The sequence below is a fragment of the Nymphaea colorata genome, chromosome 11 (genome assembly GCF_008831285.2).
Source record: "Nymphaea colorata isolate Beijing-Zhang1983 chromosome 11, ASM883128v2, whole genome shotgun sequence".
Taxonomy (NCBI): Eukaryota; Viridiplantae; Streptophyta; class Magnoliopsida; order Nymphaeales; family Nymphaeaceae; genus Nymphaea; species Nymphaea colorata.
In genome coordinates this window covers 21,070,948-21,084,473 of record NC_045148.1, presented here as the reverse complement: position 1 = coordinate 21,084,473, position 13,526 = coordinate 21,070,948, and the positions used below count along the sequence as shown (strand labels likewise).

Below are 13,526 nucleotides of genomic sequence, written 5' to 3'. Positions count from 1 at the left end.
CTCTTTTTTGCTTTAGTGCCCTTGGTCTATCCTAATTAAAATGATGCTTTTGTCACCTCTTAGACTGAGCCTGTGGATTTGTCCCGTGAAGAGTTGGCTCCCAAAGAGCCATGAACTCATGATCACCACATGGGTGCTCTCTAGGTTCCTTTAAAAAAAAAAGAGGCAGAAAGGCAACCATGTGCATGGTGTCCTTTTCTTCGTTTTCTTTTCTCCTTTCTTTAATGGACAGGTAGATTGGATTCTCCATTTTCAAATGGGTTGGTTACCCTCCATGATGAACATATTGTCATTTATAGAGTGAGTGGAAGTTTTTGAGTGCACCCATCAACATCATTGAATCCAAATCATTTTGGCTATGAAACTAGAAGGCCCCATTGTACTACCTCTACCACTTAAATATTCTAAGTGTCCCCCACTCAAGGACTGCCTACCTCATTGATGCCCACTTCGAGCTAGGCTTTTTTTTTTTGGCTTAATTAATTGACAGAAAATGGTTTGTTATTTTACAAGACAGGTTGGAGCATGGTAGGTTTTGAACCTCCAAAATTGAGGAACTCCGACACCAGCCATTTCGAAAATTCTGACTTCCTGTTTGTGATTAAGCAATTCCATAACTTGCCAATTAGATAAAAGGTCAAAACTCTCACACTATTTTCCTTTGGCCGTAAGCTCTGCTTCGAGGCCTAAGTGGAAAGCAGGATTCTATGACCTGGTTTCCATCAGGGCCGGTTTGATGGGCAGGAAATATTTCTTGTAGCCATGTAAATAAAATTTAAAGATTTGAAAAATTTTCTTGCCCATCAAAACCTAAAGACGCCAAAATTGAAGCCATTGACTAGTAGAGCACGCGCCGTATGGTTGGTTGAGCGTCACCCACTTGCTTTTCTTCACCAAAGCAAAAGTTGGCAGTCAAAGTCCCCCCACCCAGAGCGGGTGACATGCGACAGCACCGCCACTTCTGCAAGGTTGATGGCATTCCCTCGTGGCATGAACAAATTGTACTTCTACTCAATGGTCAGGTCACAAAACTTGGATGGGCTAAATAAAATTTTGGATGTTGAAAAAAAAAATCATGCATCCAAAGAGAAGTCCGACAAATGTGAGAAACAGGAACTGTAGGTGATGTAGAAGTTTGTGGTTTGGGAATTTTTCCGGATTTATTTAGCACCAATCATGGACACACTCCCATGCATGCATACATAAAAGTGTGCATAAAACTAGTTTTGCTCCTTTTCACTTAATCAAAAGTATTTTGGTCATTGTACACCCCTCTGCACAATTTTTTGCCAACAGGGGTGTGCACATAACTAGTTTCAGACATTTAACCATCACATCATCCATTGTCGTTTTCGGTCATGATTTATATAAGTTCATCGGTACTATCGATTTAAATAGGCCTGAATGAGCTGATTTGAATAAAATGCAATCGCTGATTCAAGAGCCTCCAAAATTCAACAATTTTTTTTATCAAATCCGTTGAATCAGTCATAAATCAGCCGATTCATGCTGAATCATCATTCTTTTAAGGTTGGTCTCTAAGGCTTTCCAATATGTTTTCATGGCATCATATATTAAAGATGCTTCAACTAAATGGGGGAGGTGGGGATTCAATTCCCTGTGTAAGCAGGGCCAATAGCTACAAATTGGCTTCTTTCATGCACACTTAGCTAGTAAATGCGCCTAAGTGTGCATTCTAATAGATCGTTTTGACCACTGTTTCATTGGACCAAATGGACTGGATGTCCTTCGTACCACACCTCTGTCATGTTATTGGTGTTATCTGCCCACTATTTGAAGGTTTTAGGAACAAAACTTAGAGTTCCTTTTGTTCAGTGTTTTTTTTCTGTAGTTTGTCCTGTTTGTCCTATTTGTTTTGCCGGACATTTCATTTATGTTCTATCTATTTTGTATGTTTTATCCAATAGTTGCGTCTTGTACATTGTGGTCCTTTTGTAATGTTTGTTTTGTCTATTGTTTGATAATAAGAACATATATATATATATATATATGTATATATATATATATATATATATATATATATATATTCAGCATTAATTCCTGATCACAGGGAAAAAATAATATATTATATTACACACACACACACACACACATATATATATATATATATATATATATATATACATATATATATAATATATTGATAGAAAGAGAGAGAGAAAGAGAACAAGTGACAAGAGTCCCTTCGTGCTACAATGATCATTCATGAGAAAGAGTTGCTCGAGAAGCCAAGCAGGGTGCAAAGTGCAATCCAGGAACCTGGATTCTGAAAGCAGGCATATGTAATACATGTACAATGCACTTAATAGAAGATGAATAATCATTTGTTTAGCCCTTCAAAAACCAAAATGGCAAACACCAAAGATCACCACTCTTACAGTCTGCTAATTCTTCAAGAATAGTCTTGATGCTCACCTGAAACACATGCACAGAACAACCATATAAAATCTTCTTTCATTCACCATAAAGTAAAATAAAAAACCATGTAATGTGAATTTTAAAAATGTAGACAAGCATCCTAGCAGTGCCATTAATGAGAACTCCAAATTAAGTGACCATCTACAAGTTTATCGTGTGCAACAATGGGGAAAACACAACTCATGCACTATCGGTGAAACACAACATCTACCGACCTGGGTCAGCCCAGCCCGGCCCCAAAAATATGCAAAAGCTAAGCCCATTAAGGCTATCGGGCCAGCTCGAAACCTGGGCCGTTTCTAACCGGGCCAATAAAGTATCGGGCTTTGGGCTTGAGATTATGACCAAGGCCCAGCCTGGCTCGATTTCTGCTGCCATGAAGGGTCTCGCTGAGTCCCAGCACCCTTTTGCTGCTGCCTTGAAGGTCTCTCTCTCCCCCTCTGACTTTCAAGCTTTTCCCTGCTTCAGTAAAGGGTCGCTCAGCCCCATTTTGCTGCTGCCGTGAAGGGTCTCTCCCTTCCCCTCTGTGTTGCTTTCCTTTTCTTTGTTCTTTCTCCCTTTTCTTGCTTGCTAAAATTATGAGAAAGAAAAGGAGAAAGTCAGATGAAGAAGCAGTGAGCACTCTTCATCATCGAAGGACCCACCGCGCCACCAGAGGAAACAGTAGGAGGGATTGTGGTTTAATCCACTAAACAGCAAGTTTCGAAAACCCTAACCCTAAACCTTCCCAACCCTAACCCCAATCCGATCAGAAGAAAGTCAGATATGGAACTGGGCAATGGAAGCCAGCTGCCACCGTCCACTTCCCACCACCAACCTCTGCCGCCTTTGCCCAAAGCCTCCTCCTCCAGGACTGCGAGTCTGCGAGCCCCTTGCTCACCTGTGCGGCCGCTCTCCGCCCGCCCTTCCTGCAAGTTGGCAACCTCGAAGACTCACTTCGGTCCTCGGCAAAACAGCGAAAAGAAGAGAAAACTCCCCAAGCCCGTTTATTTTTGAAAAAAAATAAATAAATTTATTGTCAGGTTTTTCGGACCCCTGACCAGTTAATTACCGGGCCGGGCTGACCCCAAAAAAAAAAAGCCTGAAACTCAAATCTTCAGGGCCCGGGCCCAAGTCGGGCCGGGTACCGGGTACCAGGCGGCAGCCCAGCCCGAGGCTTACCCCCACCCTTTCCTCCTTCCACATCAACTTTATGATCTGCTACATTAATTTTGTAGATTGTGTACATAAAAATGACCAAACTACCCTCAGTAACAACTTTTACAAAATTGTAAAAGAATCCCTTAGCTAACCAGTTGGCATAAAAAAGAAAAATTAAAACAAAAGAAAAAAGAAAGAATAAGCCAACATTGGCTCTACAAACATCCTTTGGAAGTTCTTCATTTACCGCTGTCCATTGGCCAATCTCTCTCTCTCTCTCTCTATCCCAGAATCCTTTCGCCAAGATCTACCATATATTTCAGAACCAAAGTTGGACTCTACCACCATTCTCTGTAAAATGCCAGTCAAAGTTTGTCTATTTCCTCAAGGCCGACCATTGCAAGCTGCTCCACAGTGTACATCGGTTCGCACCCAAGCCATGCTTGCTCACCAGCGCACAAAGCCAGTGCCAGTAGCCTGGTCTTCAAAGGAAGACCTTCAGAGGAAGACCTTCTGCTAGAACCCATATCATGACAACTTGGTAGTCTGACACAACACCAACATTGGCCCTATGCTTACCAGCCACTACTTCTCCCCCCTCCTCCCTCTCTCTCTCTCTCTCTCTCCCTAGACCCTCCCTTTAGGACCCTGCTTTAGCTGCCACAAGGCCTAACAACCATCAGTCATGGCTAAGGACATCTACTGCCAGCCACCTGCGGCCAGCAACTTGCCACACTACCACCCGTCCCTTGCTGGTAGGCTCAGGCCTCGGCCAAGAGGATGTCTTGTCGAAGACTCTGACATCCAGCCATCCACGGCCAGGCTCTGGTTGGCATTTGATCGATGCCTGGGCTTAAGCCTAAGCCCTGCACAGTTCAATTTTAGTGAACAAAAGTTAAAATATATATATTACATATATAAAAGTAAAACTTATTTTAAAAATTAGTAATTAATATTTTATTACACTGAGGCAGGCCAGGCCTGTTTCATTGCCGCTGCTTCGGCGTTCTCACCATCTAGCAGTGTCAGCCTCAGCCTGGTCGAGAAAGCTACTCTCTTGTTCACGACTAGCCCTAGACCATTAGACATGGACTACAAAAACCTATCTTCGCCTTGGCTGCCTTGCTACCCGCTCTTCAAGGTACCCCTCTGTGGTTGACGGCCCTCAACAGAGCCACGTGCTCCAAGCCCAAGCCGGGCACATTCATGCAAGGCTACGCAGGTTCTACATCTAAGCCTGGGCATCGACCCAGCCTGGCTCGATTAGGAGTCGGACTCCGGCCGGTCCAACACCTAAAATCCAAGCCTGATCCATGCCCAATTAAATTAAAAAATAAATATATTTTTTAATATATAATAATATATAAAATATAATTAATCATAATAAAATATTATAATTGTATATAAAACTCCTATCTGTTTACATTTCAATCATATATGACTTTCTTTGTGTATATCAAACTCCGAGTGATGCTTTATCTCATATTTATATTTAATTTATTGGGACTTAACATGACCGGGTAATAAGCCGGGAGACTCTTGATCTTTAGAACCAAATGTGTTGGCATAGTGGGATTTGTGTGACTGTCATAATTCTGTTTACATGTGCTGCTTTTTTCTGCCTAATCTGAACCTGTAAACTTAAAAGCCAGAGATCTGTAAGCCATCCAAAGAATCTATCCTCTCAAGAGGGTTCAGGTCTGGTTTTCCTTCAACTTGCTGGAAGGGGAAAAACAAACTGCGTTGCATGTTTCTTCAACCCTTAATAGTCAAGAAAAGAATTATTTTAAATCCTTTTCCCCTCTACTTTTACCTTTCTTCTTTCTTTTTCTTTTGTTGTTTCCCTCTTTCCTTCTTGTTCTTCTTTTTCTTCACTTTCTTCTTTCCTCTTGTCTTTCTTTCTTTCATTTACTGTTTCTTCCTTGTCTAGGCCCTGCTTAGGTGCTCATCTAAGACCCATCAGGTGTCTCTGAATGTTTATCGCCGAGGCCTACCTACCACTTTTGGCTTCTAAGCTTCAATCTCGAGGAGTCATTTCACCACATAGCAATAAGAAATACTCACAGTTCTATAACTGAGAGATGGCATATTCAACTCCAAAACAACTATTAGTTTGAAAATGATTAAAGTCTAACATTTATCTTCTATCCAATCCTTTAGATTAATTCTTTTTAGCTAATGAAAAAAGAAACCCTTTCATTGGACTCTGCATCACTGTCTTCAATGGGTAAAATCTTTGAAGCATGCTCACCTGATAAGCGTACTCTTGAGTTCTGAATTGATGGCAAGAATCACATAACTGTTGGCTTCAGAACTCTTCTTGCCCATTCTTGTTGGTTTAGGGAATTTGAAGAGCCTAAAACTAGCAGAATTATGAAAGAACTCTGCCTAATAAAGGGCATTTTGTTTTAAGCATTTTCAAATTTGCTTCTTTGGCAGACCTTTGGTTCAGTGATGCATACGATGGGGATTGACGAGGATGTCTCTGAAAGTGTTTAAAGGCCTTGAATTTTGATTTTAAAATTTGATTTTATAAACAAATTCCACCTCAAGAATAGAATTACAACGAAATTTCCAGTTCTAGCTTTCCTTTGTGCTAGTCTGAAATTTTGATTTCAGAATTGAAAATGATGCATTTGATAAAACATGAACTAAAACCATCATGATGTGTTTGTAAAGGGTGATGAAAGAAATTCTAAAATTATAATTCTACACCTCAGATAAGATTCACGATTCTAGAATTTTTGATTCAAGAATGAGCTTACAAAAAAAGAATCAAAATTCTTTGTTAGAGAATCTTAATGTTAGAATTCCACAATTCATCCTTCATCGAACACCCCCTCCATTAGTGGCTTCGCAACTTTTGAAGAAAATAAATTTATACCATGGAAATATCATATCATTCTTTTGAAGAAGAGAATGATGAGTTTTTTCATTCTGTAGATGAATTAGCGGCTAATTTACAAATTTGTTTCTATGGCGGGAATTCAAGCAGGCAGCGTGAATAGGTCTGATCTGGCTCAAGGATTTTGTCATCTTCTAATGTATTTAGCTGTTCGCGACTTGTCTCTGTTTGCAACCATAAATCTCAAGGATACGATCAGAGACTGCGGCCGGCCAACTGCGAAAGCGTGGGCACATGGCTTGAATGAGGTCCCTGGTCATTGTCTGATGTGGGTCCTATCCAATTGTGTTTGATCTCTGGAGTCCACATCATGGCATGTGATCCAGAGGCAATATAGTCCCGAGGGACATAGCATTTCCGGTTAGGCTCGCAAGCCGATGAGCAGGGGTGGAGCTATAACAACTCAAATGTAATTTTTTTTAATCATTTATCCTATACAAATCTGTGAAAAATTATATTTCGGCCATGTTAAAATTTTGAAACTATAATTTGGCCTTTCTCATGAAAAATTTGTGTTTCCACTCCCTGTCGATGAGAACGTGCTCATTAGTTTGATTCCTATGGGTGTTATCTTTTTGGGTTAATGAGGTAGGAGCTGTACTAAGTTGAAGGTATTAACTCCAATGGGCATAACATAACTGCCAATGAAAGTACCGGCAAGTTTGATGGTTAGTTGGATTTAATTGTGAGTCATGCTCCTGAGTCAAGGAGATGAGATGTGGAATGAAGTTGAAGGTATATTGTCTGCACTCCCTAACACCATGGTTGGCAAACTCGGTGATCCAACTCAGGAATCGCTTGAGCCATCTTGAATCGCTAGGAAATGAGTCATGGTTCCAGGTTTGATAGGTACACATCTGATTTTCAAAAGAATCATGTCTGAATCACCCGGGTTGCTTGGAATAGCTGAGTCGGCTCTGAATCACCCGAGTTTGGTTGGATACAAAAAAAAAAAAAAAAAGCGAATCTGTCACTCATACCCATTTTTTTACAACACTCATTTGCAATGATTCAAGCTCTGTTGTTAGTCAGAACTCAAAAGGAAGCTCATAGGCAAGGGTTTCGTTTGGCTGTTCATTCATCTTTTTTCTCTTGTGATCAGATAACAACACTTATAGTGATCCAATGGTAAGCATTAATAGTCATCCGAGAGAAATCATCCAGCATCCTGGCCTCTCGAGAAGCCATCAAGCAGAGAGAGAGAGGGAGAGGATGGTGAGGAGGACAGTAACTAAAAACTAAAATGAGACCAAACCCGAATAAGAGGAAAAAAGAGGGTGAGAAGGATGAGAGATGCATGAGAAACTCTATATCCTCCAATGAAAATAGAATCCATAATAATGGTTTCATATGATGTTTTTAGTATTACTATTTTTTAGAAACATTTTTTTCGTTTTTTATTTTTTTCATTTTAGCGACCACCAAAAGAACATATTTTTTCAAATTTCAATCTTTGAAAACCACAAAAACGACAGAAAAAAATTTTATTATAACTTTAGCTTTTGAGACCCGACTTGGACAAGCCACTGAGGCAATTCGGTAACCCAGTTGGCATCCAAACTCACGGGTTGCCAACTACGCATGACGCAAACTTCGATCTTGTTGGTAGATTCAGCTCTCGCTAGGCCACTGACATATTCCTCTCACTCAGCAAAAGGCTTTCTAAAAAATGTACCACTGCATGGTACTTTCACATTTTTGTCATTGTAAGGACTCGACCCACTATCGGGCTCGGCCTCCTAGTCCAGCGAATGCAAACCTACTCCCTAACAATTTTGGTTTCTGGCTGAAAAAAGTTAGAAACTAAGACAACCAACCATTTAACATCTCCCTTTATAATCCCTTGAAATTATCTCACAATCGAGACTAAACTTTACTACGATACACCCCCTTTAAGGCACATTCATCTGTCTATGTGCAACCCTAAGTCTGAATGTTGAACCGTGCTCTGATACCACCATAACGACCCAACCCACTCCTATGCTTGGGTTTATAGTCTTGTAGATCACAACCCACCTCCTAGAAATTTCGATTTCAGCTTGACAAAAGCTACGAACCAGGACAACAAATCATTTAACAACTCCCTTTAGGAGCATTTTAAGGTTTCTCACAATCTTCCATATGAGACTAAACTTTTGAATTGTTACAATCCACCCTTCTTAAACCACATGCATCCATGCATGTGGGATCCTAAGTCTGAGTGCACGAAGGTGTGGTAGAAGCAATTGGGCTATAAGTTCTGAGTACTCAAAGGGAGCAGCCAGAATTAGTTGCCCATGTAGAGGAAGGGATGGGTTGCAAGTTGGAGCTGCAGGACATAATGGGAGGTTTGGATTCTATGGTAGTTATGATGAGAAACCTTAATGCATTGAGGGAGAGAGAAAACAAAACTGCGAGGGCCCCAGATAGGGTCTTTCGCGAGTCTTTTAATTCGTTTATCAGCAACTGTTGGCTGAAGAAAGTGATTTGGAATAAGGAAAGAGCAGAGATAGTATTTACCTCGTACCCTTTCATTAGTAGGGATGTACACGAGCCGAGTTGAGGTCACTCTACTCCATTCATATCTTATTCAGTCCATGCTCAAGTTGAGCTGTACCAGGTTAGCTTGAGATCAACCCAAGTAGACTAAGTCCCGATTTGAGGTAGACTCGTTTTAGTTCCTTTACCAGCTCCTCATTTCACTTTACCACTTTTTTGGGTTTTAATTTAAAAAAATACAAAAATAAAATGATAACCTAGGTCAGACAAACTTACTTGAACAAATGAACTTACTTGAACTTAGCGATGTCAATATACTAGATTTGAATTGAATATCTAATCAAATCGATCCAAAAAATTGGATGTGAAAAAATTTTTAATATCTGATTAAGAAATCAAATCATATTTAAAAAATGACATCCAATCAGATTCAGATTCGGATATGCATAAATACCTGATAGGATTCGGGTCAGATTTTTTTTTATACAAATTTCCTATATCTAATTCTTTTCCATTTTGAAAATTGGAAAAATTCGGTTCAAAATTCAGATTCAGATCTCAATATAAGAATCAGATTGGGAATGTGAAATCAGATTTTGAATTCAAATTCAGATCTGTTTTTTGTTTATTCATATTCATATATGTGAATATGAATTAAGGGTATGAGATAAAATATGTGAATTCGTTTTCATGTTTCACTTTTTAATGTCTTACCGACATTCATAAAAATTCAAAAAAGTTATTGAAACGATAAAATAAACCAAGAAAAACTAAAATATGTTTATATTTTTTAGAAATTATTGCAAAAAAAGGAAAAAATGCAATGATTTTGATCTTTCCAAAATATCATGACAATAATTTCACTTTTTCTCATTTCCTTTTTTTTTCTTTTTTTAACACAAACAGGCCAATAATCAGACTACTGTATATATCTATATAGATCCTCCTGGTAAGTAAACATGTCAATATATCCTCAATTAATGTGAATTAACTACTAGGAATGTTCCTCGAGTCGAGCCAACTCGGGTTCGACTCGAAGTTGCCCAGTTAAGCTTGACTTGAACTCGACTTGTAAGTTAAACGAGTCGAGTTGGAGCCTAAATGATAACTCAAATATGTAAATGAGTCGAGTTCGAGTTGGAAGAACCCAACTCAATTAAAATCATTCAACACTAATACTTATTTTTATAATTTCAAAAACATAAAATGGCTTAAATAAAAATATAGAAAGTTTAAGCACAAAATATATATTACAAAACATGAGCTTAAACATGCGAAGCTCGAGCTTGGACTCAGTTAAGTGAGTCGAGCTGAAGTCAAACTATATATGAGTTGAGTCGAGTTCGAGCTGGCCCAGCTTGAGCTCGGCTTGCTTTTTGTATATTCTTATTAACCGCTTTTGAGAAATTTTGTTCCCAGGATTTCATCTAAAAGGTACATTGGAACTTCATCTGGTTTGAAATGCTACTAAGAAGTTCACCGTAAATCATAAATTGTTGAAGAAAAGCAATGTATCAGCAACTAGTCTTCGTGCTTTAATTTTTTACAGCTGCCAGATGATTGCGGATTGGCAATGAGATTCAGATTTGGTTAATCAGGTTTCACACTCTTTTTGGGCTAATGGGTGGTTGCTGCTTCGAGTGTGCCAGAGGAAATGGGCCAATGGTTGGTTGCTGGTTCGAGTGGCATGGGTGACATGCCCGGAAGAAAAGCAATGTATTAGCACGTTCTAATGCAAGTACCAACTTAGACAAGCGATCAAAAATAGAAATTTAATTAATCAGGTATTGCTAAAATAAGACGAAGAAACATTCTAGCTAAGAACTTCACACCCTTAATTTCTTTGGTAGTTCTATGGATTTAAAGGGCTTCCTCTTGCACTGTCAGGTGGTAGTTTGTTTTGGTTCGGTTTGATTTTAGAATCTAAATTTCACAAGATATTTGGGGTATAGCAATACCCTAATCATGATATATGAACTCATATATAAGGAGTCTAGGGATTCAAACGAGTTGGATTTCTAACTTAAAGTTGGTTTACTTTAATTGAATCCAGATTCAGATCTGACTACCAAAAAAAAAGTGCCAAATCACTAGTTAAATCATATGTATGTAAGCTATAATGTTTAGACCGTAGTCACATACTGTTTCTGCATTTTAAACTATGGTTTTTTACAGGGAGCTTGAAAATATCATAACATTTCAAAAAAACTAAAATCTTTAGAATTTATGAAAAAGCCGAATAAGTAAGAAACTAATAAGACAACATAAAAATAATAAAAACAACTAGAAATAGAAATAAAAAATGGAAACGATCAGTTTGTTATTAGAAAAAGTCAAAAAACAGTTAAAAACATGCAAAACGCCATTTGCTTTTTCTTGCTTCATGTTTTCTCAAAGAAACGATCTTTTTGCCATTTTATGTCAGGCTGATCGAGACCAAAACCCAAATTCATATCCAGAACTCAAATTCGTATTCATTCGATTAAAATAAAAAAATTGTTTTTTAAATGTAAAATAAATTTTTTTAATATAAAATATATTTTTAATAATAAATTATTTATTATTATTCAAATAAAAATTATATTAAATAACATACCAAACCGAGCCGAACCCCATCAAATCGACTCAGACCAACCTGTTAGGTTATCAGATAAACTGGTTTCAGATTCAGTACGGAGTTCCGTCGAGTACTCGGCCCAGCCATAAGACACTGATATATTTGTCACGCTTTTAACACGTTTTTTTTTTTTTTAATTAAGTTTGTTGTGATTAGACCATGTGGACTTTCCATTGGATTCAAGGTGCACAACCACACCCAGTTATAAATTCAGTAACTATATATGTTTATATAATTTTTATAAGTCATGCTTTTTACGTTAATTCTCACCGAATTCCAAAGCAAGGGTCAGCACAGGGAGGGTTGCTCGAGTTGTCGGCATCTCCATTTTCTTCTGCCTATTTCAGGGATCAGAAATTGAATGGTTCCTCATTTTCAGTTTGATCTTTATTTGGCGTCCTTCCCTTCCATTGGGTAAGAATTGCTTCTCTTTCTCTGCTCTTCCATCTGCTAAGAAACGGATGAGATGGCAAAAGTAATCAATGCACTTGCAGAAACAGCTACTTCTCATTTGTTGGGGGCTGTAACCATTTTGTTGGAAGAGAAGGTGAAGGTCATTTTGAATGCAAAAGACGATCTCAGGAAGCTGGAATGCTTTCAGAAGGTAATCAAAGAGGTAGAAAGCAAGCCCCTTTTCAGCAATGACCGCGACAAAGATCGAGAGTGAGCTCAAGGATGCCTTTTACGATGCCCAGGACATTCGGCTTAGCAAAAGGGAGAAGGATTCGGCATTAAATAGAAAGGTACGAAAGCCTTGGAATACTCTATACTCGTGCTTTAAAGAACATGTTTCTTTTCCCTACCAGCTTGGTAATGAAATCAAGAAGATCAACCAAAGGCTTGATGAAATAAATAATGATAGGGAAATGGTGGATTTAGATACGCTCAAAACAACACCAAAAGTGACTGGTGAAGGTCCTGTTAGTGGTGTACAACCACCCATAGGCAGGGAGGGTGATAAGAATGCCATAATCGAAAAGCTCTTGTTTGATGGAGCTACGCTGAGTAGTGCGCTGGATAGACATGTAGGTATATCTATTATCTCCATGACAGGTCAAGGCGGGATTGGCAAGACAACTTCTGCAAAAAGTTATTGAAAAGAAGATAGTCAAGAAGTATGGAAAAAGAGGATTGGGAGGTCATTGCAGATAGTGGGATTTTGGAATGGAACATGTCTGCCTCATCATCATCCTTTGGATGTGGTGACATTCTTCCTGGTCTCATATTGAGCTACGATAACTTGCCACATTATTTGAGGAATTGTTTTGTATATTGCAGCATTTATCCAAAGGATTATGTGATAGGAAGGGATGAACTGGTCATGCAATGGTTGGCTCATGGATTAGTTGAGGAAAACGAAGGGATTGATGCCAAACTGACTGCAAATCAATGTATTAATGATTTGATAAAGTGATGTTTATTGAAGAAACTGAAAAAAAAGCATCTGAAACTACATGATATTTTGCATGATCTTGCCTTACATATAGGTCGAGAGGAATGTAGTCATGCTTCTGCTACTGAGCACACTCGACATCTATCTCTGCTCAGCATAGACTATCCGGAACTGCCCATGCATGGTGCCTCAGGAGCAGCAAATAAGTTGCGTACATTATTGGCTGATTCGCATTTGGTTAATATTGCATGCATTATCAATGTAAAGTGGCTGAGGGTGTAGTCATTGAAGGGCTGTGGGATCCATGAGCTTCCAAATTCCATTGGAGCTATTCTAGAGTGAGACGGTTGCCTAGTTCAATTGGCAAACTTTGTAACTTGGAGATGTTGAATTTGAATAATAGTAATATTATTGAGTGACCCAAGGAAATGTTTGAACACTGGAACTTAAAGTATCTCAGGCTGGAAAGTACTTGGTGTTTGAGTTTTATAGCTGTAGGCTTGGGCAAGCTTAGCAATTTATCGACCTTAAAAGAGTTTCTTGTATGTGATGTA

The 13,526-nt window shown here is 38.8% G+C and overlaps 1 long non-coding RNA gene across 4 annotated transcripts in view; it reads left to right on the top strand.

Annotated features, from left to right (window-relative positions):
• The first annotated feature begins 11,854 nt into the window (after nucleotides 1–11,854).
• Nucleotides 11,855–13,526, top strand: part of LOC116265027 (uncharacterized) — a 42,733-nt gene continuing 41,061 nt past the window's right edge. For all 4 annotated transcript variants that reach the window (XR_007574586.1, XR_007574588.1, XR_007574587.1 and 1 more), the window contains exons 1-2: nucleotides 11,855–11,993; nucleotides 12,074–12,322. This is a non-coding gene — a long non-coding RNA (uncharacterized LOC116265027). The remainder of the gene's footprint in view (nucleotides 11,994–12,073; nucleotides 12,323–13,526) is intronic.